General features: G+C 50.1%; 2 pseudogenes; both read left to right on the top strand.

Moving 5' to 3' along the window:
• Nucleotides 1-769: 769 nt before the first annotated feature.
• On the top strand, nt 770-975 carry LOC141150929 (U2 spliceosomal RNA; annotated as a pseudogene).
• A 6,637-nt stretch (nt 976-7,612) lies between these two features.
• Nucleotides 7,613-7,714, top strand: LOC141150878 (U2 spliceosomal RNA; annotated as a pseudogene).
• Nucleotides 7,715-7,930: the final 216 nt, after the last annotated feature.

Below are 7,930 nucleotides of genomic sequence, written 5' to 3'. Positions count from 1 at the left end.
TGTGATGGGAAAAAGGTATGGAAGAAGGTGCGGATGGGTGGTATGACAAATAAGCACTCCAACATGGAGTGTTGCCAGTGAGAGAGTTTCAGAGGAATAGAGGTTTAGTGAGGAGTGAAATGTGTCCAAGGAATGGTTGTGGTGGAAGGGAAAGTGTGTTACATGTCTTTTGGAATTGCCAGTATGCTAGAGATGTGATTAGGAGAATGGGGCCTTTGTGTAAAGAATTGTGTGGTGTGAATTTGTTGTCTTTTGAGTTGTTTATGTTTGGTTTGGAAATATGTGATGGGACGAAGGAGAGAGTCTTGTGATTGATGCTAGCATGTATAAAGGAAGTGTTATGGGATGTGAGAAATGTGTATGTGTTTAAAAGGAAGGAAATTGTGGTAAAGGATTGTGTGAAGGTAATTTAGTGTTAGGGGGCAATGGAACAATGGGACAATGGAATAATGGAAGAATGGAACAGACACTGCACATGTCATAATGAGCTTTTAACTGGCAGTGCTGCAGCAGCCAGTTTCAGTCTGTAGGGAGCCTACAGACTGGGAAGCAGGGGGGACTTCTGCTCGTTTGTTCAATAATTAGTTATCCTCTCTACTCCCACCCCCATATCCCCTGTCTTGAGGCACGTAGAACATTGGGGGAGGGGGGGGGAATGTGTGAAAATAGGTGGACTTATGCAGATTAAAAATGTGTGGGGTGCATCTGCAACAAACAGTATAGCTGTGTGTTTTAAGGTGTCTATTGATGAACAAAACCAATTCAGGTAATCGCTTCTCGTCCTTTTGGCTAAGGTCAAGTGTAGTATCTTTTCTTATCAGTTTAATATCTGATACGTCCCCTATACGTTCACCTATTTTCACACATTCTCCTCTCCTTTCCCCCCTAATGTCCCACGCACCTCAAGACCGGGAAGGGTGGGGAGTAGAGAGGGTAACTAATTATTGAACAAATGAGCAGCGGTCCCCCCTGCTTCCCAGTCTGTAGGCTCCCAACAGACTGAAGCTGGCTGCTGCAGCACAGCTGGCTAAAAGCCCGGAGCCCACTATGACACGTGCAATGTCTTTTCCATTCTTGCATTATTCCATTGTCCCATTGTTAGGGGGCAATGGAACAATGGGACAATGGAATAATGCAAGAATGGAAGAATGGAACAGACATTGCATGTGTCATAATGGGCTCCTGGCTTTTATCTGGCAGTGCTGCAGCAGCCAGCTTCAGTCTGTAGGCAGCCTACAGACTGGGAAGCAGGGGGGACCGCTTCTCGTTTGTTCATTAATTAGTAATCCTCTCTACCCCCCCTGGTCTTGAGATGCGTGGGACATTGGGGGGGTGGAATGTGTGGGGTGCATTTGCAACAAGCAGTATAGTTGTGGGTTTTAAGGTGTCTATTGAAGAACAACATGTCTTCCTAAGGGGAGTCTTTGTCCCTGTAATGACCGGAGGTTCGAGAGAGATCCAGTGAGACACAAACTGAGACAGAGACAGAGATAAACAACACTTTCTTTACTAAAACAGGGATTAGACTAAAATTCAGTATTGCATGAATCAGTCTCAGGTTCTACCTGGGACACTGTCTCTACTATCTACACACAATCAGCAAAGGCTGAAATCAATGTGCCAATCTCAAGGGTTCCAGTTTATGCGAATTATACTAAAGATGTCGAACAATTTTACCTAACCACTGTGTCAATCTAGTGTGGGTGTTCTATAGGGACCCCTGAGATGGCACACCGAGTACAATCCTACCACTATTAACAATAACAATGCATGAAACTATACCAATTGCTCTTATACCCCTAGTATAGGGATTGCCAGGTATCTTACAGTTATGGTACCGTTAACCTCAGATCTGGTCTATCACAGGCCTGTGAATCGCGGTAGCTGCAGCTAGTCCTGGAAAACTTTGGCGCCAAATAAAAAGCAACGTTTACAAAAACAGTAAAGGTTCCTTGTCTTGTCGGCCAATACCGAGCCCACACGCCGGGGACTGTAGTCCTGTAGCCTCAGGTTAAGGTCCGGGAAGAACTCTTCCCCAGGGCTTGTCAGTATCCTCTCAATATGAATGGCACCGGACCCCGTCTCTCCTCTCGCAGTCACTCACTGTTTTCCAAACCACCGACCACGTGCTCTGTCACAGAGATGATATCCTCAGTCTCTTTCCCTCTCACTCGACACTTGGCTCGTTCGGCACAAAGTCTCTAGTCCACTCAGCATGGACTTCCACAAAACTCCAAAGAGCCACACAGCTTTCCCCAGCTCAGCACTCATTCTTAAGCAGGGTCACAGCTCCACCAGGGCCAGGGGTTAACAACCCCTACAGGAAAACTTGTAGAGAGAGAGTCTTGTTGAAGTTCAGTCCTCACAGTTCTCCTCAGACTCCCCGTCCAGCGTCTCACACAGCAGACACCCTCAGAACACACAGGGTCTCCCGATCTGCCCCTGCTCTCAGCTCAGCCAGGCAAAACCCACAGGGTCCTAATGCTCTCCTGTTGCTATCACAGTTCACACTCTCACATGCCACCCCACTAGAGGTTGGCATCCTCGACACACCTCCCCACTCAGTCATCTTGTGCATAGCGCTGTGGGGGTATCCCCGCCGTAGCTTGAGTAGTTCTTCTCAGGCCCACCCCAACAGGCTCAGTCCCGGAGGGGGCAGAAGTCTCTTCAGTGGTATCATCAGAGGGAGCCAATGAGGCTGTTCCCTCCTGAGGTGTGGCTCCCTGTGCCACATCATCCGGGTCAGGTAACTGACCTGATTCCCTGTTCTCTGAAGGACATACCACATTCTCAACACTCTCTCCACACGGGGACAGATTGATCTCAGTGGGCAAGTAAGCAGGCGCAGAGAGAGACTCCCCATCAAATTCAAGAGCATTAGGAATGCCCACCCCTCGGGACACGGCCTGTGTTTCCGTGGGAACGGGGATCGCATCTTCAAACCAGCACCGTTGTAGCATGTTACGATGAAAATTACGGGTTGGTCCCCGTCTCCCCACCGGCTCAACCTCGTGGACTGGAATCTCAGGGCTCACCCATTTTTTTACCAGGCATGGAGTCACCTCCCATCGTTCACTCAGCTTTCCGGACCGTCGTTTGATTCTCACCAATACTCTATCCCCTGGGGAGAAAGGCTCGGGTTGCACGGGACGCGAGTCCCTATGGGTCACCTGACTGAGTCGATCACCCACCACCTGATGCACCACCCTTAATCGCCGCCTGTGCTCTCGAACCCATTCTGATGCGGTCCGAAGGAGATTGGAGGAGGGACCTAGCATGCTCAAATCCTCAATGTCCCGCCCTGGCCTCCCGAACATCAACATATGTGGTGAGTAGCCAGTATTGCTGTGCACTCTATTATTGTAGGCCCACATCATTTCGGGGAGATACTCAAGCCAGCGCACCTGCTGTTTACCCTCTAACGTCCTAAACATCTGCAACAGAGTCCGATTAAAGCGCTCACAAGCTCCGTTACCTTGGGGATGGTAAGGTGTCGTTCTTGATGGTGCGATACCATACAGCTGGTACAGCTCCTTCATCAATGCCCCCTGGAAACATGCCCCTTGATCTGAGTGTATTCTTTGCGGACAACCAAACACCTGGATGAAATGTCGACACACGGCCTCAGCCGCCGACTCCGCCGTCTGATCTCTTGTCGGAAGTGCTACAGCATACTTGGTGAAGTGGTCTGTCATTGTCAAGCAATAAGAATACCCAGACGTTGAGTATCCTATCAAGACATAGTCAATCATGAGCAGCTCTAAGGGAGCAGATGTCTTAATAGATTGCGTGGGCGCCCGCTGCTCAGGGCTCTTACTGAGCCCACAGACCCGACACTGCTGACATGCCTCTGTCACCATCCCCCCCAATTCAGGACAATAGAGGAATCGGTGTGGCCACTGGAGTGTCTTTTCACTCCCAATGTGGGCCCCCTTCTTATGCGCCTCTCGAGCGACCACCGGACCAATCCCCATAGGGATTACTAGCTGGTACCGGTGCTGCAGCTCAGTTGGCAGGTACACCTTATGGTACAAGAGGCCCTGTTTCACACACAACTTATCCCACTGTCGCAGTAGTTTCATTCCTTCCGCGGACAGCTGGGCCTTGTCTTCTGCATGCAGCCAGACCCCTTTTTGTGCCCAATTGCGCACTAGTGCAATGTCTGGGTAATCGTTCTGGTCTTTCGCCCAATCCGAGGGTGTTTTTCCCAGAACACACAGGATCCCTGATGCCACCCCACTTGAATGTACCACACTTCGGAAGATAGGTACCTGCCCCAAGTCAGGGGTTTTTGTGTCCTCAAGCTGGTCATCAACATTTTCCCCCCAGGACCCAAGGGGCACCCTTGAGAGTGCATCCGCATTTCCGTTTTCCCTCCCAGAGCTAAACTTAATTCGATAGTTAAACTTAGCAAGGCGAGCGACCCACCGCTGCTCCAACGCTCCAAGTTTTGCGTTTTCTAGGTGAGCCAGAGGGTTATTATCAGTCATGACTAGCACCTCAGCTCCTGTTAAATACTCGGCAAAGCATTCTGTCATCGCCCACACCAGGGCAGTAGCTCTAGACGAAACCAGCTGTAGTTAGCTGGGTTGCGTTCAGTGTCTCTTAAAGACCTGCTGCCATAGGCAATTACTTGCTCCTGACCATCCTGCACTTGTGCTAGTACCACCCCCAGCCCATGCAGACTGCCATCGGTGTATAACAGGAAAGGGGAATCAAACCAGGCATACGCCAACAACGGAGCACTCGTTAGGGCGGCCTTCACCTCCTCAAATGCCTTTTGCTGCTGGGGTCCCCATGGGATGGGGTGATTTTGTGGGCCCTGTGCTGTCCCTCTTAAAAGCTCATTCAGGGGACTCACTACTTGTGAAAACTTAGGTACAAATCACCGATAGTACCCCGCTAAACCCAAGAAGGCCCGAACCTCTCGCATGGTACGGGGAGGTGGCCACTCCTGCTCGACCATGACCTTACTGGTCGCGGGCAGCACCTCGTCCGGAATCACCACATGGCCTGAATACTGAATCTGACTCTGCAACAGTTGGCGCTTCTTTGGTTTTATTTTTAGTCCGTAACAACTGAGCTGCTGGAGAACTTGACGTAACTTCTCAAGATGGTCTTCAAATGAGGTTCCGAACACCACAATGTCATCTAGATATATCAGGAGTCAGGACTGATTCAAAATTCAGATCGCCTAAGCAATTTTCCATCAGGCGTTGGAAAGTTCCCGGGGCGTTAGTGAGCCCGAAGGGCATCCGGTTGAATTCATAGAGCCCCATTGGTAGGACAAATGCTGTCTTGGCCCGATCTTTTTTGACCATTGATACCTGCCAATAGCCACTTGCTAAATCCAAAGTCGAGAAATATTTGGCCCGACCCAATGCCGACAGAGACTCTTCTATGCGAGGTAATGGATATGCGTCCCGCACAGTGTGAGCATTCAATTTGCGATAGTCCACACAAAACCGAAGGGTCCCATCCTTCTTCCGCACCAAGACCACAGGGGCCGCCCAGGGGCTCTGGCTCTTTCGGATCACTTGGTTGTCAAGCATACTTGCCACCATGCGCTTCACCTCTTGACAGAGCATCGGGGGAATTTGACAATAACGTTCCCTAATAGGAGGGGTATCCCCCGTGGGAATCTCATGCTCAATCGTCCAGGAACAACCGAAGTCCTCCGCATGTCGCGAAAAGGTCTCTTGATGTTCCCACAAGACCCTCTCCAGCTTTAGTTCCTTCAGTTTGGCACACAGAGCCTGTACAACGTTTACGAGACCTTCCCCTCGAGAAACTGGCGCCCGACCTCCCTCCAGCTGTGCACTGTCCACTGCCCCCTTGACCACCAGAGTAGACTCCTCCTCCCTTTCCACCGCAGTCCGATAAATCTGCCTGAAGGATAATTCCGGGGTAGATCGGGTCATCTCCATCAGTTTGTCTAGAAGGAGTTTATTGGTTAACCGTGTTATGAATTGATTCCGGAGCAAGCGATCTACCTCTCGAAATGCCCCCATGGCCCCTGGGTCTAGTCGCTGCACCTCATTCAACGTTTCCTGTAAGGTATTCGAGTACTGCATCAAGGTCTCACATTCCCTTTGGGGCCGATTGAAAAACAAGGATCGAAGCTGGGCCATGCGAGCCCGGCCTCCCGAACTCCCCTCTACCAGCTTCAAGATTTTCTCTAACGTGCTCCTCTCTGACTCTGGACATACCATCACCATCCGCGTAGTGTCGCCCTCTAGTGCATTTAATGCCAGCTCTGCTCGTAATGCGGGGGCCAGATTACACATCCGCAGAACACTCGGCACCCTCTCCGCCCAATCCTGCAACGCCATGTTTCGGCATGTGCTGGAGTAAAGCTCCTACCGGCATATATCTTCCAAAGTCGCCGCGGCTGCCAGGGGTTCTGCAACCAGTGAAGGGGCTGCTGGTGTGGCAGAGTCATTTCTGCCAACTACGCCAAAAATGTAATGACCGGAGGTCCGAGAGAGATCCAGTGAGTCACAAACTGAGACAGAGACAGAAATAAACAACACTTTCTTTACTAAAACAGACTAAAATTCAGTATTGCATGAATCAGTCTCAGGTTCTACCTGGGACACTGTCTCTACTAACTACACACAATCAGCAAAAGCTGAAATCAATGTGCCAATCTCAAGGTTTCCAGTTTATGTGAATTATGCTAAGGATCTGGAACAATTTTACCTAAACACTGTGTCAATCTAGTGTGGGTGTTCTATAGGTACCCCTGAGATGGCACACCGAGTACAATCCTACCACTATTAACAATAAAAATGCATGAAACTATACCAATTGCTCTTATACCCCTAGTATAGGGATACCCGGGTATCTTACAGTTACGGTACCGTTAACCTCAGATGTGGACTATCACAGGCCTGTGAATCGCGGTGGCTGCAGCTAGTCCCGGAAAACTTTGGCGCCAAATAAAAAGCAACGTTTACAAAAACAGTAAAGGTTCCTTGTCTTGTCGGCCGATACCGAGCCCACACGCCGGGAACTTTAGTCCTATAGCCTCAGGTTAAGGTCCGGGAAGAACTCTTTGCCAGGGCTTTTCAATATCCTCTCAATGTGAATGGCACCAGACCATGTCTCTCCTCTCACAGTCACTCACTGTTTTCCAAACCACCGACCACGCGCTCCGTCACAGAGATGATATCCTCAGTCTCTTTCCCTCTCACTTGACACTTAGCTTGTTCAGCACAAAGTCTCTAGTCCACTCAGCATGGACTTCCACAAAACTCCAAAGAGCCACACAGCTTTCCCCAGCTCAGCACTCATTCTTAAGCAGGGTCACAGCTCCACCAGGGCCAGGGGTTAACAACCCCCACAGGAAAGCTTGTAGAGAGAAAGTCTTGTTGAAGTTCAGTCCTCACATGTTCTCCTCAGACTCCCCTTCCAGCATCTCACACAGCAGACACCCTCAGAACACACAGGGTCTCCCGATCTGCCCCTGCTCTGAGCTCAGCCAGGCAAAACCCACAGGGTCCTAATGCTCTCCTGTTGCTATCACAGTTCACACTCTCACATCCCTATCCCTACAATGGGTGCCTTCTTGGGGCCAGGGTGCAGCCATAGGCCAAAACCAATTCAGATAATCGCTTCTCGGCCTTTTGGCTAAGATCAAGTGTAGTATATTTTCTTATCAGTTTAATATCTGATACGTCCACCTATTTTCACACATTCTCCTCTAGTTTTCCCCCTAATGTCCCACGTTCCTCAAGACCGGGGAGAGTGGGGTCTAGAGAGGGTAACTAATTATTGAGCAAATGAGCAGCGGTCCCCCCTGCTTGCCAGTCTGTAGCAGCTCATCTCTACAAGCATTGCCCCAAGCGAGAAAGATCCTGGGCATCGGTGGTTACGGCGACCCCAGCTACGGAGGACAAGGCCCCGGCAACCAGGCCTGTGAAGACCA

The sequence above is a fragment of the Phyllobates terribilis genome, unplaced genomic scaffold (genome assembly GCF_046119375.1).
Source record: "Phyllobates terribilis strain yellow unplaced genomic scaffold, ASM4611937v1 Scaffold_5__5_contigs__length_657084704, whole genome shotgun sequence".
Lineage (NCBI taxonomy): Eukaryota > Metazoa > Chordata > Amphibia > Anura > Dendrobatidae > Phyllobates > Phyllobates terribilis.
The sequence above is the reverse complement of the archived record's forward strand: the minus strand, read 5'-3'. Positions and strand labels throughout refer to the sequence as shown.